Source organism: Sapajus apella, unplaced genomic scaffold, assembly GCF_009761245.1.
Source record: "Sapajus apella isolate SASKATOON/1434 unplaced genomic scaffold, GSC_monkey_1.0 scaffold20, whole genome shotgun sequence".
NCBI classification, from domain to species: domain Eukaryota; kingdom Metazoa; phylum Chordata; class Mammalia; order Primates; family Cebidae; genus Sapajus; species Sapajus apella.
The window spans coordinates 24,671,656-24,698,334 of record NW_022436960.1 but is presented as its reverse complement, the minus strand read 5'-3'; the positions used below and the strand labels follow the sequence as shown (position 1 = coordinate 24,698,334).

Below are 26,679 nucleotides of genomic sequence, written 5' to 3'. Positions count from 1 at the left end.
CTTTCAGAGCTTGGCTGCATGTTGGCATTTACTCCCTGCATCTCCCTCCGCCTTGCTTCTTTGGTCTCCTCCCAGTTCTGTAAGGCTGCATAGCAAGAGGTTGAAGGTGGGCTGTGTCTCCTGTGACTGGCCCCAAACCCTCCTGTCCAGCAAATGCGGAGGTGCTTGGTTACGTCGTGGCTCAACCCAGAGAACTCCAGGCAACTAGTAGGCTGGGCTTCTCACGCTGCTTTCCTCTTGCTGATCTTGGCACTGCCAGGACTTCTGACAATGTCTAAAATATCCAAGTCTTGGTAAACAGGCTGGCAAGAGTGGATGTAAGCTCCCCAGCCTCCCTCCTTGTGGAGCAGTATTGGGTGGGACAGTCTTAGCTCCCCACCTCTTGATGGAAGGAGCTGGGTTGACCCTGACATGCACCTCCCTGGGTTATTCATAACCAAGTATTACTCCTTTGAGACATTACTGGGGTCATTTTCTTCCAGCTTCTTTCTTTCCTGTCCAGATGAGGGAGGAGAGAAGATGGTTTCTAAAACACTTCCATTCCATGGGGGATGTAGTTGTCTCCTGACACCTTCCACTTTATCCTTTCCTATTGTCTATTCCAGAGCCTTGATTGAGTGCTGCCCATGTGTAAAGCAATATGAACCATGGCATGGCTACCCCTACCCAGAGGCAGGAATCATTTGAAAATGTTTTCAGTCGAGAGATAAATATGATTCAGAATGGATGTGTACCCAACTTGGAAAGAGAGGACCAGGCCCTGCTTTCCACACTCATCCTGCGGCCACTGCTCTGTTGGCTGCTGTATTGGCACAGCTCTGGGTGGGGAAATGCTCTGCTGGGCTGGTTTCTATCTGGCACATGAGTTTGATTTTCCTTTTTTGTTCTCCTCCCTGCTCAGAAGCTGCTGTTCCCATCATTCTGGATGAGTGAGCAGCTGCTCTGCTATGTACAATGTCACCTGCCCCTGCCCTCCTCCCACCCCCTAATAGCCATGGCTTATTATGGCAGAGATGAGCACGCAGAAGTGCCCAGCCACATCCTGGCTTGCAATCGAGAGCTTAAAAAAGATGAGTCAGGTTGATGGTTCTACTCCCTCAGGAGTTTAGAGCTGGAAAACTGAGCTGCTAGTGGGGATTCTTAAGTTCCAAGATCATGGGAAGGACTTAGCCCGAGCTGAAGTTGTGGGGAGGATGATGCATGCTACAGAAAGCAAAGTGGCAGTGTCATAAAGGAAAGAGAAAAGAGTGCAGCCACCTCCTTTGCTAATGACTTGTTGTCCTAGCCTGTTCCACTCCTTGTATATGCACAACTGTAGATGGAAGGGACCTTTGCTTCTTACAAATCAAAAGTTTAATAATAGTTCGTCCTCTCTGAGTTGTCCAGCACTTAGGTGAGACCAGTGGAAAATAATTTTCTCAAATGAAAAAATGGGCTAGGAGTAGGATTTAGAGTTGTACTTCCTTCCAGGTAGGCTTCAGTCAAACCTGCAGCTTTAGAAAAATTTCTGGAAGATTCCTTAGCTTGGTTCATGGTAGCAGATTCCTGTCAGGGCCAGCTAATGGGTGTGTCTTGGTTATAGGGTGGCAGAGAAAAAAAACCTCTGACCAGTTTCTGGCTGAGGAACAGGACTCCTGGCTCCAAGGAACGTTCAAACGATAGCAGAAATGGGAAAAGTGTTGTCAGCAGAGGCACATTGTCAGAGCTGCACTGTGGCTTAAAATGGACATTGATGAGAGGCCAAGAGTAGATATATAGAAAATGTCAGGAGAGGCCTCTACTAAAAGGAGTAAGTGCAGCAGCCAGAGGGCAGGTGAGAGTCTTGGCCAGAGCTGTTGGAGGTTAGATAAGGGGTAAGTGGGCACCCATGATGTTCACTAAGGTGGTCCAGCCAGTTTATCTTCAGGGGCCCATTTAGAATCTGAGACCTGCCATCCCACAGCCTTTGACACATGGCAGTTTGAACTAGGTGTAGGGCCTTCTGTGTTTTCTTGAAAGTAACAATAATAAGAGCCTCTAACGTTTATTATCTACTTACTGTCCCTAGTGCTCTGCTAATTATTACATACACATCTGTATATATTTTTTTATTCCTGTGAACAGATCTATAAGGTAGTTATCATTATTTATCCATATTACAGATAAGGAAACCAGTGTTTTGAAAGCTTTACTGACTTTCCCAGGGCCACACAACTAGCTCCAGGTGAACTGGCATAGTGTGGATCCTGGCTTCCCTGACCCCATGCCATGCTCTCAGTGAACCCACTCTGCTACTTGGTTGGTTAATGCGAATGTGTACAATGGGCCTGGAACCTCCATTGGGGTTTGTTTCCCTGCTCTATCTGTGCCTCGGTGAACCAACCAGTCTCCCAGGAGGTTTGACGAGCCCCGAAGGCTGTTGTGTTGGAAGACACCTGCTGATGTGAGCAGCTGCCTTGCCCTTTTCTGAGGTGGAAGCATTCCAACCTGCCGTGAGCCGGGGAGGAACTCCATACATTATGTAGGAGTGGCTCTCCCCCTGGAGTGGATATCGTAGACTTTTGTACCTGCAGCAGGCGAGTGCCAGCTGCTTTAGAAATGAAGCAAAGCCCTGGAAGCTGGGGGATGAATGGAGGGGACCAAGGGTAGGTGCTACTTTGGGGTCCCTCCCCTCCTGGTGTTCAGCAATCCCTGGCAAACTGGTGCAATGAGGTGCATCGCAGGAATAGTTTACTGTCAGAGCAGTGGTTGGAAAGACCTTGCTAGCTCATCTGCTTTGCGTGGTTTGGGGGAGCTTGGTATAGCACAATGGCAGGCAGTCTTGGGAAGGAGGCCAACCCAAATCTTCAGCCATCTGTTAATGGGGTAATAGATTATGCTGTAGCATGAATGAGTTGTCTAAATTGGGCAGAACCTTCAGCTAGGGTTGCTGCTGTGGGAGGAGACTGAGTGACTGTGCATCAGTTGTGAATGTGCAACTTGGGGGATGGGGTTTATAGAAATGGATGTCAGTCCTACTGAAACTCAGATGCATGGTTCTCAAAGTCACCCGGGGTCTCAGAGTCTTCTGGGAACTTGTGTGAAATGCACATTCTCAGGCCACACCCCAGGCTTCCTGAATCTGACACTACAGGGATGGGACCCAGTGAGCTGTGTTTCAAAAAGCCTTACAGGTGATTCTGATGCACATGGTTGAAAACCATAGCTGTAGAGTATGTTGGGGTAAGTGGTGGTATGATGTCCTGGACAAATCATGCAGCTCTCAGGATGAGAAGAGAAAATCCTGAGCTGACTTGATATTATGTCATTTAAAATATGCTTCATACATACTTTTTGGATTAAATCTGATTAGTAACAATGGTTATCCAGTAACTCAGGCAAAATTCCTGGGTCTCACTACTTCCTTCATTCTTGTCATGCAAAGAACCTTCCCCCAGACTTCAGTGGGAGATCTGTTGTTTGATCATGTGCTTTGCAGGTGCTTCGTTAAGGTAGTATGGCGTAATTTTCTGGACCAGGGTTCTGGCCCTACTGTATATCAGTCTTTTGAGCTATGGGGGGACCTCTCCCTGGTTTGGTTCCAGGGCTCAGCTTCTTCATCCGTGCAATGAGGCTGGATTTGGAGCTCTTGAAGGTCCCTCCTCGGGGTGACACTCCATGGTTCTCAGAGACGTCCCAAGGAAGGACCATGGTTACGTCATGCTGGAAGCAGACATTGTTGATGCTGCCATATTTTTAACATTAATATTGGAAGCGACAGCCTGCTGACCATCTGGAAGAATCTCCCAGGGCACTGAAGGCTCTGGACCCTGATATGAGAACTGCATTTTAGGACAGGTGCCTCATTAATAGAAATGACTTCTTCCTCGAGATCGTAGCCAAACAGGCTCCCTGACTTTGTACAGCCTAAATTGTCCATACTGTCAAGCTGTTTGACCTCTGTGGTCAATCTATACAAAAAGGCAGGCTCTATAACCCCATACCTTTCCCATCTGACCCCTCTGGGGCTTAGATATCTGATTGCTTCTGCTGGGCAACTTCGATGGGAATGCATGCCCAGATCTCGAGCTGGTGCAGAAAGGGTGGTGAGAGGCACCCAGCCTGTTCACGTTCTGTCCTTCCTTGGCTGAAGACACTGTTCAGGCGTGGGGGCGGTGGTGAAGGAGTGAGAAGCTGGGAGTGGGAGCAGGGGGAGCTTGCATTGAGAACTGGTTGTACTCCCTTGGCTTGCACGGGACTTCTACGTCAGAGCGAGAGAACACGCACAAATCTGCTGCAATTGACCTTTTAAGTCAACCCGATTCGTATGTTTGCTACATGAAGGGACTGCTGACAAGTCTCGGGCTAGAGACAGAAGGTGGAGAAGAAAGGAGAAATCTCACCATCACGGGCTGGTGAGACAGAGCAGTGGGCAGAGGCAGAGCCGTGGTGATGCTGTCAGCCGCTCCCGACGTGCTGTTCTTCCATCTTCCCTGATGACGCGCTTCTGAAGTGTGACTCGGGGGCCGCTGGAGGAAAGTGCGATGATCATGCACCATTTAAAACCTCTCTCTGAGCAAGGTCGCCGGGGTGGAAATTGGCTACAGCAACCAAGGCCATTGAATCTAAGGTCCATTTCTGGCTAGGGCTTCCACCAGGGAAATAACGGGTGGCTGGCTTAGATGCAGCCCTGAATGAAACCATTGGGGAGAAAGAAACTCCCATAGCTGCCACGGGTGAGCTGTGACACATCCTCCAGGATTGGAGAACCGAGTGCCATCCTGGGTGAAGTAGGAGGGGGAAACGAAAGGCTGGGTAATTTGAGACCAGCTTGCCTCCATTACCCTGCCTGAAAACGAAGGGAACACCTGTTCTTGTCTGCAGACAGAGAGGATTTGACAGAATTTTAAAAATAAAAAGTGAAATGAAGGAAATTTAGATCATTCTCTGCAAAAGGACTTTGTGGATTTCCTGTCGGTTAAAGATGTGGCAGCATTATTGTTCCTGTTTCTGGGGATGTCAAGAGTAAAATGATGTGACGTTTGTCAAGTGCTTGGACTTACTGTAATCAGACGTGCTGCCGGGGGCCTTCCCCAAAGGTCACCTGTCAGGGCTGTAGAGTCGGGGGATGTGGGGATGGGAGGAAGTCAGCTAGGTCACCTGAAAGTCCCTCCTAGGTCTTAACTCTTATTCTTGTGAAAAATCTGTTAGTTGGAAAAATAAATGTCAGGGATGGACTTTCTGGTTCTGTGTGTGTGGGCCACGTGGGCTAAACAGATCCCTCATTCAAGGCCAGCCCCTCACTGACACCCCAAGAAGAAAAACTTGTTTGCTGTGGGTGGGAACAGTGTCCCTGCCAGCTGTTAAGAGTCCCTGCCCTTTTCCAGAGACAAGGGCAAGACAGGAAAAGGGGACCAATTTTCAGCTACCATGCGCTAGACCCAGGTTCGTGATGCGTATTATTTTAGTTTTATGATCACAACCCAATGTCATAGGTAGAATTGGCATTTTCTGTGTTACGGATAAGGACACAGAGGGGCAGAGGCATTAGAACACTTGAATAAAGCAACACAGCTAGCCAGCAAGTGGTGTCAGACATCCAAGACCACAGTTTGGTCGGGGCCACCATGCCCATTGGGGCTTGTTGGCTCTTTGAAGACACGGGCATCCCAAGGCTCACGTCTGAGTCCCCACGCCTTTCTCTTTACACGTGAGATGTTTTCTCTTATGCTTGTGTCCATAGAGAGGGCTTTCCCCTGGGAGTGTGCCCTGGGGGCCAGGGGCTGTGAGTTACTGTGCAGATGTGAGGCACCAGGTGTGCTGAAGGCAGCTCGGCTTGTGAAAGGGGCAACTCCTTTGTTTCACCCCCAACCTCCATGTGAGATGAGACTTCCTGGGGCCCAGGGGCAGCATTATTAATAATTACTCATTGTTGGCATTTTGGAGCTAGGTAAGCATTCTCTCATTGCTACTGTTCAGGGTTACACATCAGTGACGCATAGCCTGGGATTTGGCACAGCCTCCCAGGTCTGATGGATTTCTTTGATCCTAGTCTTTTTCAGCTGCTCGGCTCAGTTTCAAAACTAGGTGGGAAATGACACAGGCTCATTTTCTAGTTGTTGCTTTTCTTCTGTCCCCGATGGGTATAGCCACAAGTGGAGTGGTAGAAAGGAGGGACAGGAAATGGGACCAACCCACCTGAGTTTGGAAACCTCAGTTAAATATTGCTTTATTTCCTTCACCAATCTGATAATGTTTTCCATTACCACTATTAATACATAATACTTAATGTGATGAAATAATAAACAACAAATACCGAAAACTTTAAAAAGACAGAAGCAAAAATCACTATTTTCCTACCACATACCATTGTTGATGTTTTTGGTGTAGATCCTTCCGGGGGTGTGTGTGTGTGTGTGTGTGTGTGTGTGTGTGTGTGTGTGTGTTTTGTGTGTATAAAATTGTGTACACTTCTTTTTTTGTTTACAGAAACACACTACGTTGTCTGATTTTTGTCCTGCTTTTGGTATTATAATGTGAGCGAGCTTGTTACTGCACCAGTAGATATTCTTTAACCTTTTATTGAAAGGTTGTAAAGATGTTAAGTACCCCATTACAGAGATGTAACAATTTTCTTTATTCCTTACTGTTGGATATTTAAATTCTACACTTTTTATAATTAAAAATAATATTGTTTCTCTCTCCAAAGTTTATGCCATATTACCATCCCACATGCAGAGTATAAGAATTAACATTTTCCAGCACCTTTATAATGTATTTTTGCTAATCCTGGCCTATTAGGCCTAAAAAAATGACATTTTTTTGGTTTGTTTTAACCTTGGCCAGCTCTAAGAAAGAGCATGAGCATGTATGAATGGGCTCTTCGGGGTGAGGAAAAAATATGTTAGCCACCTTGGTTTCTGTATCTTTATTTGCCTCTTCATTTTTCCTTTGCCAATGTAATGCAAAAACATTAGATCTCCACCCTAAGAGAAAAGATATATAAAAATATATTTTAAAGGATATTTCTCACAGTTTTATTTATAATGTTAATGTGAGAAAAGTTTTAAAAAGTTGAAATAGCCTAAGTCCTTACAGTGGATGATTACTTAAATTAATGGTGGTAATGGAATATTACACAATCACTGAAATAATTTAATAGCGTAGAGAAAAATCAAACTATAAAAAATGTACGTTATGATCTAAATTTAATGTATGCATAGAAAAAAGACTGTAAGGGTTAATGTTAATCATTTCTAAGTGGCATAATTGTACTTTTTCTCTTGTATTTTCAAAAGTCCCTAACAGGTACATGTATTACTATTATAATCATACACAAAACATGTTAGCATAAATTCTAAAATATTATACATGGCAATAAAGAGCTGTAAGTAACTGGGTTTGGGGTCACTGGATTCTATTGAGGACATTCCTTGAGATTTGTGGAGTTCTTTGGAAGTTTACAGGACCATTTCATGGGAGGGGCTTCTAAGGAGGTCAAAGTGCAGAGACCAAGGGTAGCTTCCCATCTGACTTTCTGCCCTTTGTATTGATGGGGGTGCAGGTAGTGCAGGAGAAACCTATACAGGTGCCCGCTGCCCCCACCCACGGGGCAGGCTGGACATGCTACCCAGGGTACCAGTAGATCTCAGGATCACCGCAGTTGGTGTTTGGAGGCTGAAGGGATGGGGACACCAGAGGGTTAATGTCTAAATGTCATTGAGGGGACCGATTGGATGTGTTTAAGTATTTCTGATAATGACAAGTATCACGGGGACAGAATTCTATGCCAATCCCCTTACCTACTGGTGAGGAGATGGAGGTCTGGAGGGATTAAGTCACTTGCCCATGCAAGGGTCTTTATACTTTTTTCCCATCCCAGTGTCCTCCGTTCCAGTGTCCCACTGCCATGGTGCAATATGTCCTGTGTTGGGTATTTTCAGATAGGCTGAGATGATGCGTGGCATACTTGGATGCTGTCGAAGTACTTACAGTTGCTTGAGTAGCGTTTGGATAAAAGAGGATTATTTTACTCTTTGAGTAGTAGGATTGGGATTTGAGGTCATTGTTGGTTTTTTCTCATTATATTATGATAATTATTCAGTGATATTCAGAGGAAGAGAAAATATTGAACTTTGTAATAAACAGCAATGAGTCAATGGTAGAATGGATTTATTTTTCCCAGACTCGAGTTTCCACATGCAGCTGTCCTTATTTTCTGATGTTGCAGGCACTCGATGGCATGGCGTTTTCTCCCATTACGTCCTTCATCTGAAGTGAATGATGAGAACTCCAAGCGCTGGAGCTCTCATCCACCTTTATGACTTAAAGCCCTCAGCTGTGCCAACCTGTTTGTCTTTGGATGTCTTTGCTCTTAGGATCAAGATTTAGAATTCCCTTTGGTCATCACTCTGAGGGTCTGAGGGTCTGTCCAGAGAAGGCAGTGGTTAGGTGGGAATGGACTGGGATTCATGGCCAGGGAGGAACTCTTAAAATAAGTGATGTGTATAGTAGAAATACAGGTAAATGAGGGAGTGAGCAGAGCATGACAGCTGCCTTCAAATGTGTCACAAGGAAGGAAGAACAAACTTGCCCTGTGTAGCTCCTGGGAGTGGAGCTGTGACTGATGAGGGAGATGCTATGGGGAGACTCATTTCAGCTCAGGATAAGGAAGATTTTTCTAGAAACTAGAGTTTACTGACAGTGGTCAGTGACTAATGGACAAGTCCAGGAGAGCCCCCAGATGCCTGTCAGAGGAAATTCTTGTACTAGGTGACCACTAAGGGCCATTCTAAGCTGGTGTTCCTAAATCTCTGTGTTCTATGTTTACCCACTGATAAGCAACAGAACAATGAATGATTCACTATTTATTAAGCACTTATTCCATTTGTCTTATGTGCTGCTAGGTGTTGGGGGGTATAGTGGTGGGCAAAACACGTGAGATACTGAGCTTACAATGAGCTTACAATCAAGTGAAGGAGATAGATGGTAAACAAACTATTTCAAGTTATAAGTTCAGTATAGTAAAGTATAGGGTGCTATGAGCTCACATAGGAAGGGCACCCAGGTTAGCTTGTGGTAAATCATGGAGGCTTCCTGGAGGAATTGAGGTAAAATATCAAAAAGTTGCCTATGGCTTGACTTAGACCAAGAGGATAAAGAGGAGTATTCCGGAGAGAGGGAATAGTCAGTGTAAAGGTGGAGGGACAGCAGAGTGCACTAGAGACAAAGATTGCTGAGGGACGAGCTAGCTGCATGATGAGATGCATCTAAAGAGGTGGCAGACAGCTGGGAAAGGGTCTCACCTGCCAGCCCAGGGTTTGCACTCCCTGTTGAGAGCCACTGAGTCACTGAAGAGCTCTAAAGAAATGAGTTGTGTGCTCGGACTGAAATTATGCCAAGGCCACTTCGGCTTTAGTGTGGGAATGGGTTAGAGAGGACCAGGACAGAATGCAGGGAGGTAAGTGAGGAGTTTAGGTCAGCAGTTCACATGAGATGTTGATGGGGCCGGGCGCGGTGGCTCACGCCTGTAATCCCAGAACTTTGGGAGGCTGAGGCGGGTGGATCACGAGGTCAAGAGATCGAGACCATCCTGGTCAACATGGTGAAACCCCGTCTCTACTAAAAAATACAAAAAATTAGCTGGGCATGGTGGCGCGTGCCTGTAATCCCAGCTACTCAGGAGGTTGAGGCAGGAGAATTGCCTGAACCCAGGAGGCGGAGGTTGTGGTGAGCTGAGATCGCGCCATTGCACTCCAGCCTGGGTAACAAGAGCAAAACTCCGTCTCACACACACACACACACACACACACACACACAAAAGATGTTGATGGAATTAAGTGGCAATGAGGGTAGAGAGGGGTAGGCAGGCAGAAGGGAAGACTTCGTATTGAGCAGCTGGAAGGCTCTGGGTACCATTCAATGAGGCCAAGGAACCAGACCGCAAAGCAGATGTGGGAGCTGCTGGGAGGCTGATGAATCCGGTTTGGGGCACATTGTGTTTGAGGTACCTGTGGGGCACAAACGTGGAGATGCCCTGCCTTTTTGTTTGGTAAAGTACCCAGTAGAGGCTCACTTTTGTCATCTGACACCATGGAGGAGTTCCTCTATGTACAATGAGACATTTCTTCCAAAACCTTTTCATGACTGCTTCTCCCAGGTGCTCACACCATTCCTGTGAAGTGGACAAGGGGAGCTTCTCTCAATGTGAGCCTTCAGACCCAGTATCTCATGGAATGATGTTCGTGCTTTCTTGAGATACAGCCATACAAGGGGTTTTCACGCTGCTTGGATCACTCACACCCCAGGAATGCCAGGTTTCTCCTCCTCTAGTCTGCCCGGAGGAGGGTGACCAGGTGGGGAAGAAACTCTCTATTGTGCCCCGAGAAGAACGCTTCTCTCTCTGTAAGTAAAGAGGAACAAAGGCCCAGAAGGCCTAAGAGAGAAAAAAGAGTGAAACGCTGTGATGGGATTGCCCTCCTTGCCTAACTAGTGGCCTCCTTGGCTGGCAACATAGCTGGCAGGATTAACGCCTGCCCTCCTTCCCTGGAGTCACTGTCCTGAATGTTCTCAGGGTGGTTACACAGACCCATCTTGAGGTCACCTTGGTCACCTCATGGTCCTATTTCATAACTGGCAGGCATGTTGGGGATTATTAAATCCAAACTGTGGCTCAAATGAGTGGTGAGCAACTTGTCCAAGGTTACATAGTGAGTGGGCCTCCAGGCTTCTTTTCCTGTTTTACCACATTGGACATTGTTTTTTTTTTTTTTGTTTTTTTTGAGATGGAGTCTTGCTGTGTTGCCCAGGCTGGAGGGCGATGGCATGATCTCAGCTAACTGCAACCTCTGCCTCCCGGGTTCAAGGGATTCTCCTACCTGAGCCTCCCAAGTAGCTGCGATTATAGGCATGCACCATCACGCATGGCTAATTTTTGTATTTTTAGTGGAAGCGGGATTTTACCATGTTGGCCAGGCTGGTCTCGAACTCCTGACCTCAAGTGATTCACTTGCCTTGGCTTCCCAAAGTGCTAGGATTACAGGCATGAACCACTGTGCCTGGTCTCACCACATTGGACTTTCTAAGGAATATTACCTAGCCACAGATCTGTAGGGTGTGCTTGTTTCTTAAAACCTATGAAAACCTATCCCTTCTTTTTGGTATGTTTGTTTTATACAACCCTTAAATGTCTTTCTCCAGAGCCCTGCCACCCACCTTCTTCCTGAGTACTCTCCCTTTTCTCTCTGGGATATCTTTTCTAGTCCTATGCTTTTCATTACTATTCAAGGGTAGATGACTCCCCAGTTGATACCTCCAGCCTTGAACTCTCTCATACACCTTACTTTACCTGGCTTCTTGTCCTATCCACCCATAGGCACATCAAGATTGACAGCTGAAAAACCAATAGTGTTGGCTTCAGAGCTACACAGGCAACTCCTACTTGTTCTTGCAATTGAAAATCCATAGCAAGTTGAGAATCAGACTTAACACACCCATGTCTGCTTGTCATCATTTCCTGTATATCTGAGTGGGTAGCATCTCCATCTATCCAGGAATCTGAGCTGGAAAGGTGGAAGCCAACTTCAATATCCCTCTCTCCCCACCACGTTAGTCATCACGCCCTTTTGGTTCTTTTAAAATATCTTTGAACTCCATTTGTTCCTCTGTGTCTTTCTTGCCAGTGGGCCATTATCAGCTTTCAACAGAACACTTTGGTGCCTTCTTGGGTGGTCTTCCTACCACTCATTCTTTTTCTTCCATTTTCTCTTTTTCTCTGACATATGGTGGTAGAAATCTTAAAGCAATAAAACTAAGCACAGCATTTCTTGGATGAAATACTGCCTCCCCTGTAAAATCTCGTTAATGTAGCCTAGGTAGTAGCTGAGAGCCTAGACTCCGGGGCCAGACTGCCTGGGTTTGAATTCCATCCACTTGCTGAGTTAGCACAGGTAGATTATATAACCTTTCTGTTCTTCAATGGCCTCACCTATAAAATGGGCGATAATATTCATACCTACTTTGTAGGGTTGTTAGAAGGATTCAATGAGTTAATATTTGTGATATGCTTAGAACAGTGCTTAGCGTATAGTAAATACTACATAAATGGTATGTAGTATTCATGTTACGCTTAAAATAGCGCTCAGCACATAGTAAATACTATTTATGTAGCGTTTACTATGTGCTTTGTTACTGTGTGCCTTGTTAAATAAAATAAATATATATCCTTAGCTTGACCTAGAGGCCTTTCAGAATTGGACACTGTTGACCTCTCCAAGCTCAAGTTCTCCATCCTCCTGCCCTTGACACTGTGCTTCCAATAAAACTCAACAGTTTGCCATTTTTCAATACCATTGTGCTTTTCCTCAGGTTTCCTTTTATCCCTGGATTATTATTCTTCCCTATTCCTTCCCACCTCTCCTCCCCCTTATAATCCTTCAAATCAGTTATTTATATTTTAAAATCCAGATCAAATGCCTCCTATCTGAGGTCATCCCTATACCACTGGACACAGATTACACTTCTTTCCCTGAGCTACTTCTTTTTTTTTATTATGAAATCAATGGTATTGCATCCCTGAGCTACTTCCTATGCCCATGTGTATTTTTTTAGAGTGGTGAGGCTGGAACCTTTGCAGTAGGACAGACATAATTCTAACTCTGATTTGGCCACCTCCAAGCTCTGTGACTCTGGGCAAGTTACTTAACCTACAGGAGTAGGTTACCTACTTGCTGACGTTATGTGAGGATAATATGGCAGTATGTGTACTAAGTGCTGGGTTCAACTCCCAGCACATGGTAAGCTCACAGCAAGTACTGTGTTGTTATGGTTTCCACTACAGCTAGTGCTCGACTTACGACCACGATTGGTTCCAACAGACCGGTTGTAACACGATTTGGTCATAAGTTGAGTAGGCTATATGTACAGTACTGTGAAATGATGTTATAAAAATCTTTAAGTCATATTTTATCATAATTTTCTTTCATTATTGTTATATATCATAATTTTCTTTGTTCATTTTATGCCATTTGTATCATCTCTACACCATTTTGTTTCTTATTTTTACATTTGTCAGGTTTAAGTAAAACACTGCATTACCAGTACAACTGGTTTAATATTTGCAAAACATACAAAATTACAAAATACAGCTGCATACAAAAATACGAAATACAGGTGTAAAAAATACCATAGGAAACACTTTCCCAATTGCAAAACATATCAAAATTTATAAACATGTACGAAACATTTTATTGGCTGCTGGTGCTTGGCTGTGGTTCGTTGATGTCGTCATCTGAGGCAGCAGTTGGGGTTACCGGAGTTGGTTTTTTCATAAACATGGTGAGCTTTGTCTGAATTGTATGTTTCTTTTTTTCTTCATAAATTTCACAATATGGACGAAACACATCGTGCGCCATCCGTTCAATCCTTGCAAATTGTTCCATGTTTGGGTCCATTGCTTCGAAATGTGTAAGAAGTTTATTCAGTAAAGATAAACCATCTGATATTCCCTTAGTGGTGAACTTTCTTTCTGGCTCCTCCTCTTCTTTCTCTGCTTCTCTTCTTTCTTCTTCCGCCACTCTTTCTTCTTCCAGTTTGATTAGCTCTTCATTTGTAAGTTCTCCGGATTCTTTGTCTAGCAACTCTTTGACATCCTCCATTTCACACTCCAAAGAAAGGTCTTTAGCGAGTTTTACTATTTTTTCCCGAATCGTTTCAAGTTCATGTTCACTGTCAAATCCGTCAAAATCATTAACATAGCGCTTAACACAATTTTTCCAGATGCCATTCATGCACTTTGTCGTCACAGCCTCCCAGGCGGTAGCGATATTCTTGATACACATCAAAATGTTGTAGTGTTTCCAAAAATCTACAGCAGAGCAGTCGTGGCTAGCAATTGTGGCCGTAAAGTCGAATGGTCGTAAGTTGCATAGGTCATAAGTTGATCAATACCTGTAATACAGACATCATGTGCTGTTTAATTTGTAGTTTGCATGTGTGTCCCCATGACAGTTGAGGCCCTGTTTTCCTAAGCTTTATAATCCCAGTATCTCTTGTAGTAGATGATCGCTAATATTAATGGTTACCTGAGTTTCTGGGCCTTGATACTCCTCATCCCACTTGAGATTACATCAGTGTCTTGGCCACACAGACCTCCCAAGCCTTGTCCCCAGGAGGTCGGTTTTGTTTTCTTGAAGCTGGTCTGAAGGAGGTGAGTCTGCACCTGGGAGGTGATAAGATGTTCTAAACCGAACAGGTGGTATGCAGCAAGGTGTGAAGGCTTGCCTGGGGGATGTGGCTGGAGGTGTGAGGGGGCCCCTGAGACTTTGGTGGACAGGACTGTGCCAGCTGTGGGAAGAAGAGGCAGGTGAGAGAGGAAGGGCATGGAGAACCTGAGGTAAAGGAGAGGGCAGCCATGGGTGGAGGATCGTAGGGTAGGGCTGAGGGAGAACACAGAGGCTGGACAGGTCTGCTCTCATGGCAGGTGCAGTTACCTTGCCCACCTTCCTATCTGCTCATGGGCCTATTAGTCGGTTCTCACACTACTATAAAGACATATATGGGAACAGGTAATTTATAGAGAAAAGAGGTTTGATTGACTTACAGTTAGGCATGGCTGGGGAGGCCTCAGGAAACTTACAATCATGGCAGAAGGGGAAGAGGTACATTTTATATGGCATCAGGTGAGAGAGAGCTAGGAAGAGCAGGGAAAACTGCCTTATAAACCCATCAGATCTCTTGAGAACTCACTACACGAGAACAGCATGGGGGGAACCACCCTCATGATCCAGTCACCTCCCACCTGGTCCCTCCCTCAACACATGGAGATTATGGGGATTATAATTTGAGATGTGATTTGGGTGGGGGCACAGAACCAAACCATATCATGTGCCTTGCTGAGAAGGGGACTTTCCCTGAACCCTTTCTTTTAAATTGCAACCCTCTCCCTCAGCACTTTTAATTCCTTCTTCTCTATTATTTTTTCCAGAGTACTTGTCACCATTGGGCATACTATTTGTGTTATATTTATGTATTTGCTTATTATCTGTCTCTCTCCACTAGAATTTAAGAGCTACAAAGGCAAGTATTTTAATCTGTTTACACTGATGTGTCACCAACATCTAGAACATTGCCTGACACATCATAAGTGCTTAAATACTTGTTGAATGAATAAATCCCACCACACAAGGACCACTGTCTGTCTTAGTCTGTTCAGGCTGCTATAGCAAAATACCTTCAACTGAGTAATTTAGAAATGACAGAATTTTCTTTACTTATGGTTCTGGGGAGTGGGAAATCCAGGCTCAAGTTGACAGCAGATTCAGCATCTGGTGAGGGCCAGTTCGTCATAGGTGGTGTCTTCAATGTGTGCTCACATGGCAGAAGGGCCAGAAGGGATAAATAAGCTTCCTCTGGCCTCTGTTGTAAGGGCACTAATCCCATTTATGAAGGACCACCCTCATGACCCAATCACTTCCCAAAGGCTCCATCTCTTATTATCACACTGTGGATAGTTTCAACATATAAACTTAGGTGAGGGAATATAAGCATTCAGACCATAACACTGCTATTTATATTTTTGCATTCATTCATTTAGTAAGTAGGTTTCTAAAAATTTGTGTGAGGTGTAAGCTATGTACAATAAAGTGCCTCAATTTTTTAAGTATACAGCTCGAGTACTGGCAAATGTATACACCTGTGTAACAAACACCATAGTCAAGATAGAGATCATCTCCATCACCCCCAAAATGTTTTTCTGTGCCTCTTGGTGGTCAGTCCCTGTACCCACTCCTGGCCCCAGGCAACCACAGATGGAGCTTTTGTCATTATTTATTGACTTTTCTGTTCTGGAATTTTATATAAATGGACTTATGTCTTGTTTTGCTCAGCATAACATTTTAAAGATTTATCTATGTTGCAAGTAGCCGTGGTAAATCTGATGTTAATGTTGAGCAAATCATGTTTTTAATTTGCTTTGTGGTGTTTTGTGACCATGAGGGAGCATGTGTTCTAGATCCAGGCTGCCTGATTAGAGTTTTGGCTCCACCACTTACCAGCTATGTGGCTTTGGGCAGGTTTATTCTCCCTGTGCCTCCAGCCTCTCATCTGTTAAATGGGGTAATGATCATACCTACCCTATAGTAGTACAGAGAGAAGGGTTAAATGAATTAGACACATACAGTGCTTAGAATGGTGCCTAGTACATAGTAAGTATTCAAAAATTGTTAGCCATTATTACTTCCATTTTGCAAATGAAGAAAAAAACTCCTGAGGCACAGAAAAGTTAAGTTGTTTGTCCAGAGTTATTTTGATTGTAGGAAGAATGAAAATTCAAGTCTGTCTAATTTCACTCTTTGTCCTGACACCTCCCAGAGTCTGGTCTTTCTCTTTTGGGCTAGGCTCTTGTGGGTGGCACACATAGAAGGGGAATGCAGGGAAAAAGCAGGTACTCAGCTTGGGGGATGTCTGACTCCCCACCTCAGTGTTCGCTTAGTCTTTCTCTACTATTTCACCCTCCCCACCACTGTGGGTAGAGTTTCACCCCCTCCTCTGGTCTGCCAAAGGAGTGGGGTTGGGTCTTCTTGCCCTTTGCTCCCCTCCTGGGCCCTCTCAGGCAGCTGAGCCTTGTGTCAGGAACACCTCTTGCAATCACACAGCATCAGCCTGGCAAGAAGCTAATTTGATAAACCCCACTCCAAAGCTCATTGAACCTGTCTATAACGATGCTTAATTAAAGTGCAGAAACTTTGAAGAGATAGCAAGTTACTGCTTAATGCAATACCAGAGTGCCACTATTCTACCATCTGCCTCTCTCTCTGCAGTAATTGCTTCCTGACATTTGTTTATTTTAATTAGGAGAGCAGTCTTGATCAAGAGGGAGGGCAGGCAGGGTCAGAACTGTTAGGGAGGAGGAAGAAAGTAGAAAAGGGGGGCTATGATGTTGTAGTGGTGGCCTGAAGGGGAATCACTGTTGTCTTCATGGTGTAAGTGGCTTTATCATTCCATAGGGATGGAACTGCAGAACTTTCTCCCTATGGTGGAAGCATAAGGCTGACTCTGTGTTCATATGTTCAGGGTCTGGGGGTGTCCTTTAGGAAGTATGAAAGCTTTTTGGCTAGCAACTGGAGCCTCCTACTTTGTTTGAAGGGAGTGTCTACATGGAGCTGACAGATCCCAGAGTAGTGTTGCTAGCACAAATAACTAGATTACTGTGACTCAGTGGAGACACTTCTAGTACCAATAGGGTCTCAGAGCTGAGAGAGAGACTCTCACTGATATCTGTTAGTTCTACTGGTTCTCCCCAGTGGTTTCACAATGTGTCTGGTTATCTTTGACTGCATGCTGGTCATTGTACTTGAAAATGATCTATAAGTATAAATTAAGCCTGAAATGGAGAAGGTGCCTTCTCTACAAAAAAATTTTATTTTTCTGGCAGACACTTGAGGGCACTATAAATCTTGGACCCCACTCCACCTTAAACAAAATTAACAGTGTGAAGTTCCCTCAGAAACAAGTGATTCAAACCCAATCTATAGATTCTCTTGAGGACTAGTCAATTTCTGATTTGTCCTCACCCTTGCCCAGGTTATTGTGATGAGGGTCTGCTTTTGGTCTCCCCATTTTATGTGGGTTCTGGTTATGGATTCTTTTCTCTTTAGCTCTTCCAGCCTGTCAAAATGAAGATCAAATTTGCCAGACTCAGATGTCTTCAGGGCAAAGTGATTTTCATACTTGCCTGGATTCCTGTTTCCTTTCAATTTTAGACTAGTCTTTCCTTACTATCTGATCAGCATTTTGGTGATTTTAAGAAGATACATTGTGCTTTTTATCCATATTTTTAGTTGTTTTTAATGGTAATAGCCTGCCATTACCAGAAAGAAAAAGTCCCTTGGTAGCAGTTTTCAATTAGATATATTTTTACTTTTGGCAGTGGAATCATTTTTTTTTGTCAAACAAAATCTTACTTAGAATCTCAATATCAAAAACAAAAGAAAATGAAATTAAAAAGATAAAAGTGGAGCTTTTCTGGTTAAAGTGGCATTCAGCAGTCCACAGGGCCTGCCAAATAGGCCTCTCTTTTGTTAGACTCACAGCATCTCTAAGGACCTATGGGCATAGCTTTAAAAACGGTTTGAGGAGCTCCCCGGCTTGGCTGACTTTGAGGAACCACAGCTTTGGCAAAACTCATCTAGTGCTTTCCTTGGGAACAAATAGTTCTTGATAGTTTAGAATGGCTAGAAGCCTAGGCCTTGGGCAGTATGCTATAAGAAATGACAGGATGTGCTTCCTGAGTCTCAGAGAGCCCCTGCAGAAGTCAAGCCGGGTTAGTGGGGATCATCTTAGTCCCCTTAGGAAGACTGATCTGAGATGGGGGGAAGAGAATGGAAGGAGAATTACGATGAGTCTTCGAAGAGGCAGACATCAAAACAGGATTGATTAGACATGCAAGAGTCTTATTGAGGGAGACGCCTATGTAGGATTAAAGGGGAGGGAGCAGGAAGGAGGGAGAGTGTTCAGACCTTGATGCAGACCTGACTCTGGTGAAAGGAGAGAGGAAGGAAAGATTGGATAGGAAGAGCACCCTCAGCAGCATAGCTCTGAGAGAGTCTCAGCCAGGCTGATGGGAAGTCCTCAAGCAAAAGTTGATTGTTAGAGGAATCCTGAAATGGATGGGAATGGATTGACATGAGTACTCCAATGTGCTTGGTTGTTGGCTGGAAGCAGCCTTGAGGGAGTGGCTGCATTGTGAATCCAGTGATGGATCCAAAAGGTGGCAGCTGGGCTGTTGTCAACTCTGCTGTCTGCGGCACGTCCTCTTGAAGGAGGTCTCAACGGTGCACTCCCGTAGCTACCCTCATAGGGGAGAGCCAGGCCACCCAGGGAGCAATGAGGCATTTGCTGAAACACGGCAGGAGTGGAGGGAGAGCAAAACATATTTTTCCAGACCGGGGGACAGCCATAGTGAGCTGTTATCCATTTATTCGCCAGAAACTCAGTGTTCAAGCAAGTGGGATTTGCTCAGCTCATGTGAGCATGCTTTCTGAGTTGGTTGGGGGCAGGCCTGTAGTAGGAGATCCCTCTTCATTACTTAAGGATACCCTGATGTGTCTGGTCCTGTGGTCCCTTCTACCTCACCTCCAGGTTCCTAAACCCTTCCAGCGGTTTAAACTGCTCTTGGCATAAAGACCACACCCTTTATCCTGGCCTTTTGAGCCGGTTCTGGGCCCTTCCTACCCCTCCCTTCTTATTGCCTACTATGCTTTCCTCCCTGTCCCTGTTCTAGCCCCACTGGCCTTTCAGTCTCTTGCACTTGCCTTGCTCCTTCCTACCGCAGGGCCTTTGTCCATGATGTTTTCTCTGCCTGGGTGCTCTTCCTTCCCCTCTTCTCTTTCCTTCATATCTCTGCACAAGAGTAACTTCTTCAGGGAGGGCTACAGTTCCCTCCTAGTGCTCTTTAAATACTGTGTTCAGGCACGGTACGTTGTGCCTTGGTGGCATTTGTCACAGTCACAGTTTCAATCTTTCCTGGCTGGAATCAGGAATTTCCAAGAATTCCTGATTCTTCCACTAGGCTAAAAGCTCCACAAGGGCAGGGGCTACCTCTGTCTTTGCTGATCGTTGTTCTTCCGTGCTGGACGCACTGGGGATGCTTAGTCGCGATGTTTTGGTCTGGTGGATAATCTACAAAGAGGGTGGTAAGGAGAATAAGTGGATGTTCGATAAGTAAAACAAGTGTGGAAACAAAGTAAAAGGCAGAGTGAGGCACACTCCTCCAGAGGTGGGAGTGACTTCCAAAGTCCTTGTTAGCCCAACCTCCTTGTCTCTAGTTAGAAGAGACCAGGCGTCAGGAGGCTGGTGACTTCCCCATGTTTACACGGCAAGGGGTGCCAGAGCTGGGGCTCGTGCCTTGGTTTCTCAACTCCGACTCTAGTGAGCTCTTTGCCGTGGGGGGCCTTGCATGGTTATGGAACATGAGATTTGAAGGCAGATGCCTGGATTCCATATGGGCTCTCTTCTCACTGTTGATCTGACCTTGAGTAAGCCATTAACCTTTTGGACTCTTTCCTAGTCTGTAAAGTGGGGGTGATCATGCACATTTTAAATGGAAATTTGAAGACTAGAGGACATAATATGTGAAAGAGTGCTTTTTTGTCAACTCTGAAGTATTTTACAAATGTCAACACTGTGCCACATCGTAGTGTTTTCAAAGAAGCCTAAACCCACTGGAGATGGGGGTGAATGGGGGTACTGTCCAGACCCCATTGCTGATCCTGTTCCCAAGCCCATTCTGGCCCTCTCCCTGCGACCCTGTAACTGGAATCTTTCTATATATTTCTAAAAAGGAGCTGAAAGTTTTTGCAGCATCAGCTCTATCAAGGAGTGAGGAGGCCTGCGGGATGGACCAGTGTGTTAGCTTCTGGGTCCCAGCTTCCTCATCTGGGAGGAAGGGGTTGCCTCATGTCTAAAGGCTCCGCTCAGCAGGAAGCTCCATCAGTCCTCATGAACAGGACGAGCTCAAATCAGGAAGGGAGGCTATTACCAACAGGCTCCCAAACAGGGCACAGAGCAAGAGGAGGCGCCATGGCCTCCAGCTTGAGAGATTTGTTAGATCCCAGAAAGAACTTTCTGGCATCCAGAATGGTTAAATGCTGGAAATAGAGAAGGCAACAAAGGTTGTGGAAATTGCATTTTGGAGGTCTTTATAAAGACAGGAAAAATTCAACTGCAGCTCTGTTGGGATTGGGGAAATAGACTAGGAAGCACCCTTGTCCATAGCTGTTTCCTGCCGCTGCTTTGCTGGTGCTGGGACGTTTCGTTTGTGGGGGAGGGTTTCGTTTATGCATCTGGGCAGCCACTGTTGGGACCTCCCACCTCTTTTCTGTGTTCTGAACTTTGACCCCTTTCCTGCTTCTTCCTTCTTAAGGGCATCCCTGCCAGGGCTTGGTCTGGGCGCCATGGCTCCAGATAATAAATGCTCTGCATGGTGATTGATAAACTGCTCTGTGTGTCATGATAACATGGAGAATTTCCTGCAAGATGACCAAGAGGAAACAGAGGAGCAAGTTTTATTAAAAAGTTTTAGGGAGTATGGTATAAAAACTTTAATTGGTTTTATTTTTGCTGCTATTTTCAGTGTGTACCTGTCTCCCTTCCTCATTTTTAACCCTCTTGAGACTGGATAGAGATTTCCCAAGCAAGTATAAAAGTAATTATATTCAAAGACAGATTTTTTTTTTTCTTCCTAAAGGTATCAAGTTAATTGTCTTTTCTGGGGCTGTCTTTTCTTCAGTTAAGGTGTAACATGATAGCTTGGCGCTGATGATAGTTTGCATTTGTAAGTCCTTTTCATGTACATGGTCCATTTTTGTCCTTCAATATCCCTGTGGCTTGTTCTTTTTGTTCCATTGCTCAGATGAGTAAACTGAGGTTCCAACTTGGCAAAGCTCACAGAACCAGTGCCAGCTCTGCTGTGAATGCTTCTCTTTTCTCACCTTGTTCTACACGACACAGCACAGACCTCACCGTGGGGGAGCTGCAGGGCTCCTTGCTCTCTAGCTGGCCAGAGCCTCAGAGTTTGCCTGTGGCTGGCAAAGGCAAGTTGGCTTGAGACAAGGTTTTCACTGGTTGGTAGGAGAATGAAGACCTCCCCAGCAATCCAGCGAGTTTGAAAAGGAGCATAGCTTTATGCATTAGTTTCCTGTGACACCTCTAACAAAGTACCAGCAACTGGGTGGCTTAAGACAATAAAAATTTATTAGCTCATCATTCTGGAGGCCAGAAGTCTGAAACCAAGGTGTTGGCAGGGCCACGCTCCCTCTGCAGGCTCTAGGGAAGATTCCTTTCTCGCCTCGTCCTGGCTTCTGGTGTTACCAGCAATCCTTGGCGTTCCTTGGCTTGTAGTGGCCTCACTCCAGTTGCCACTTCCATCATCACATGGCCATCTTCCCTGTGTCTCTGTGTCCACATCTCTCTCTCCCTCTAAGGATACCAGGCATTAGATTTGCGGCCCATCCTACGCCAGCATGACCTCTTCTTGACTTGATAACATCTGCAAAGATCCTGTATTCAAATAAAGTCACATTCACAGGTGCCAGGTGTGAAGACTTCAACATGTCTTTTTCAACCCACACCACCTCATCTTAGTCTAGCCTTCCTGCTTGTTTGATTTAAAAAAATACCTTTTTAATAAATGAAATTATGGTTCTAATAGATGGTAGTTTTTATAAATGAGACTCAGAAAAATAACATACCCTCCTATTTCTATCACTCAAATGAACAATTGACATATATTTGCTTCTAGTATTTTTTAAGAACAACAATATTACAAATATAGATTTAAAAATTGTTAACCATCTTATCACTTACATTATCTTCTCTTTTTGCTGAGAGCAGTGGTTCTCAATGAGGACAGTTTTGTGGATATCCTTGCATTGGTGGATGTTGTCAATCATCCAATCATGCGAGGATAACCTGCAACAAGGAATTATCTGGTCCCAAATGTTAATAGCACTCAGGTTGAGAAACTCTGTTTTACAGAGAGGAATGAACATGATATTGACATGTATCCTTCTAGAAATATCATTCACACTTTTTTTAACCTTTATAAGCCTAAATGGTATTGTATTGCGCATGAGTATTCTCTTAATGTATATAAACAGTATTCTCTCTCTCTCTCTCTCTTTTTTTTTTTTTTTTTTTTTTTTTTTCTTTTTTGAGATGGAGTCTTGTCCTATCACCCAGGCTGGAGTGCAGTGGCACAATCTCGGCTCATTGCAACTGTAGTCTCCACCTCCTGAGTTCAAATGATTTCCCCGCCTCAGCCTCCCAAGTAGCTGGGATTACAGGTGTGTACCACCACACCTGGCTAAGTTTTGTATTTTTAGTAGAGACAGGATTTCACCTTGTTGACCAGTCTGGTCTCAAATTCCTGACCTCAAGTAATCTGCCTTGGCCTATTAAAGTGCTGGGAGTGCAGGCATAGGCCACCGTGCCAAGCTTAAATAGCATTCTCTTAATGTGTATAAACAGCGTCATCACATATTCTGCATCTTGCTATTTTCCCTTCTTCAATGTTTTTACAGATTTATCCATGTTCATATATGTATATACATATAATATACTTAGGTGATTTAACTGATTTGTAGTTTGTTGTTTTTTAAAAAGGCCTTTGTTTGAGGCCCAGTGTTAAAACTAGCCTGGGCAATATAGCAAGACCCTGTCTCTATGGGAAAAAAAAAGTTATCTAGGCATGGTGGTGCATGCCTGTAGTCTTAGCTACTTGGGAGGCTGAGGTGGAAGGATTGCTTCAGCCCAGGTGTTTAAGGCTGCAGTAAGCCATGCTCATACTACTGTACTCCAGCCTGGGCAACAAAGAAAGACCCTGTCTCTTTAAAAAAAAAAAAGTCTTTACTTGATGAAATAAAAAATTAATAACCTTATGTTCATATTAGGCACATGGTCTTTTTGGGGGGATGAAATTTTATTTCCTCGTGACATCTATAAGTTTGGAAACCTGGCCAGATGCCACAGGGTAGACCCTAGTCCTGGTTGAAAAGCATCTCCATTTTCTTGGATATTAATTCTAAGAACTTAATCCTTCTAGTATAAAGCAATATCAAAGGCCCCAGGAGTCCTCAGTCAGTTGCTAAGAAGAATGAAATTGCATCACAGTTCTAATTTGTAGCATCTGTAATGCAATGCCTTCCTTGGCTTTTCAAATTCTCTACCTTCCCTTATTTCTTTTTCTTCCTTTGGGATTGGAAGAGCCGGGGTGCCTAAGCTGTGAGAGTTTCCTTTAATGCTTGAGGATTTCTGAAAAAGACAGCCCCTCTGTATTGGTTTGAAGGCTACCATAGCAAACTATTATTACTGAGCGGCTTAAACAGCAGAAGTTTATCTTCTCACAGTTCTCGAGGTTGAAGTCCAAGGTGTTGGCAGGACTGGTTTCTTCTGAGGCCTCTCTCCTTGGTGGGCAGATGGCTGCGTTCTCTCCGTGTCATTACATTGCTTCCCCTCTGCATGTATGTGTGTGCAAATACCTCTTGTTATAAGGACACCCTTCAGATTGGATTAGGGCCCACCCTAAGGACCTCATTTTAACTTAAGTATCTCTTTAAATAATCTACCTCCAAATACAGTCACATTAGGTACAGGGGATTAGGAATCTGGTGGTGGTGGGGGTGCAGTTCAGCCCCCAACAATCCCTGTCCAATATACAGGGTGACTATTTTCAGGGGATGGGGAGAATCACTGGAAATTTTATGTGACATCTGATGCTGAGATTTTTAACCCAATGTTAAATTTAAGGTTAGTAGGATTAGAAAACTCAGGATTAAAGTGAGGTCCACTGAGATTTTGGTTTCTAGGAGACATTGACTAGGGTGAGAAATCTGAAAAAGACAGGCCACTGTTGAGAAACGTCTTCAGATAAACACAGACTACCATGTAGGCCAAGTCCAAATTATTGATCTCAAAGTCTGACCAATAAAGGACTCATTGGAAAGTACCCTGATCCAAGTTAGAAGGCTTGGGTTGCATCTTGGCCCTGTCTCCTAGCTGTGTGACCTTGAACAAGTTACTTAGACTTGACGTCTTAATTTTACCCATCTCTGAAGTAATAATACATCTCTGAGGTAATACATCAGTGGATTTATGCAAGGATAAGATGAGCACAGTGCTGGGTATCTGGTGAGTTTTCAAAAATGTTATTTGTTCCTAGAATCTGAATCTAAGGAGCTTGGACTCTTTCCTATTGGCAGCAAGGAGCTTCTTTAGAAGCCTGGGAGTGATCTGTTTAAATGTGAGTTTTAGAAAGTTAATTCTGGCTTGGAAGCAGCTTATTAGGAGAGTTGGAAGGAGGGAGAGGTTTGAAGTACAAAGATCAGCTATTAGGCGTTTGAAATAATTCAACTGATGAAGACCTGTTTGAACTGAGTTACTGAGGTAGATGGGGATGGAGGGCAGAAGTGGAGAGGGGTATAGAAAGAGACAGGGAGGGAGAAGGAAAGGAGGGATACTTAGGAGATAGCATCAGACAATTGATTGGATGTAAGGATGTGAGGGAGAGAGAAGATGAAGAGAGTGGGGTAATGCCCAGGTTGCTAGCTGGGCCTACTGAGTGGATGAGAATATTAAGGGAGATAAATTCAGGAGGAACAGCTAAGGGAGGATGTGGTGGAGGAAAGCAATGAGTTTGGTTGTAATCAGAGTGTGTTTGAGTTGTCTAGGGGGGCATCCAGGATTAAGAGGGTCAGGGAGAGTGGGTAGTTTGTGAAGGGATCCGCAGACGGAGCTCCAGGGATGCTGACATCTGAAGGGTGGGGGGAGAAAAGGAGCACCTGAGAGTGACTTTCAAAGGTGTGCAGAGAGGGAGGAGGGGGAGCACAAGAACGTGCCAGGAAGGGGGACCAACAGTGGCAGATGCAGCAGGAAGGCCTGGGAGGTGGGAACTGAAAAGCAGCTCTGGTTTGGTATTTTGGAAGCCACTGGTAACTTTGGGGAGAGCTGTGTGAGTCAGGGACATGTGGGGGCAGAAGCCGGAATGCAGAGGATGAGGATAGAAAGGGAGACATGGAGATGATGAATTTTGATGGAGAAAAGGATTACAGAGAATATCTTCAAGGCGAGGGAAGAGTCCCGTTTTCTTCTAAGGTAACTGGCATGCTGCTGGGGGCAGGGGGCAAGTGGGGAGCCTATAGAGGTTGAGAAAGTGTTGATGGAACAGGGTCCCAGGGAGGTGGCTGGGCTTAGAGAAAGAACACTGTGGAGAAGGTAGCTTTAAAGGGAACATTTTTCATTGAGAAAAGAAGCAGGGAAGGTAAATAGGAGAGAAAGTGAGTAGCCAGAGGGGAGAGAAGCACAGGCCTTCGTGCCTAAAGGTCTCAATTTTTTTTTTTTCCACTAAAAAAGGAGCCCCTGTGGCATCTGCTGAATGAGGAAGGGGAAAAGGTTTGGAAGAGCTGAAGAAGGGAGGGTATTGGGGAAAAGTTGAAGGATTGCTAAGTAGCTGAGTTTAATAGTGTCAAGATCAGTGTAGTTGCATTTGTTGGCATAGATGGGCTGTTGGTTACTAGTACCTATCTGTTGCTCAGGGCCAGGAGAAATGATCGCTTAGATTCCTCTGAGATAGAGAACTGGTGGGTGGTGGAAGTTCAGGGAATGAGGGAATGATTGACTGTGAAGCCTCTTCTAGGTAAGAAGTGAGGAAAATGGGGTATGGAAGGGGTGATAGACTGTAAGTGAAAAGATGAGGATGCTATATATCTTTGGCCAGGTTGGCAAGGAGGGTTAGGAAGAGACAGGACATAGGAATAAGATTGTCCTGAGATAGGTATTTCTTGGAGAGGTAGTTCTGGGTGGGGCTGAAGTCCAGGCTGGTGATAAGGGAGTGGGGAAAAAGGTGCAGATTACTGGAGAAGAGGCATAAAGGCAATGAAACCAGGGCACTGAGCACATGGGCATTGATCACAATAATGGGAGTCAGGGTACAGAGGGAAATTTAGCCAGTTAAGTGTCTCAGTGGATATGGGAGAGTAATCTTGGGGTGTTGTATTGGTCAGTTATTACTGTGTAACAAACAATCACAAAAATCTGGCTGGTATGCAATAGTAAGCGTTGATTTAGCTCCCACATCTGGAGGCAGTTGATCTAGGCCATACTCACCTGGGTAATCCCACTGATCTTGCACCTGCAGGTTGGATGGGGTTTGGCTGATCTAGGTTGGTC

General features: G+C 44.8%; 1 protein-coding gene across 38 annotated transcripts in view; it reads left to right on the top strand.

Moving 5' to 3' along the window:
* Positions 1 to 26,679, top strand: part of NRXN3 (neurexin 3) — a 1,699,208-nt gene that overhangs the window by 27,723 nt on the left and 1,644,806 nt on the right. Inside the window, exon 2 of one of the 38 annotated variants that reach the window (XM_032287174.1) lies at positions 10,118 to 10,164. The exons of 36 other annotated variants lie outside the window; for them this stretch is intronic. The gene's annotated coding sequence lies outside the window, so the exon portion shown is untranslated. Of the gene's footprint in view, positions 1 to 10,117; positions 10,165 to 24,615; positions 25,606 to 26,679 lie in introns of those variants that run through there. One more of the 38 variants, XM_032287175.1, reaches the window with a different exon arrangement.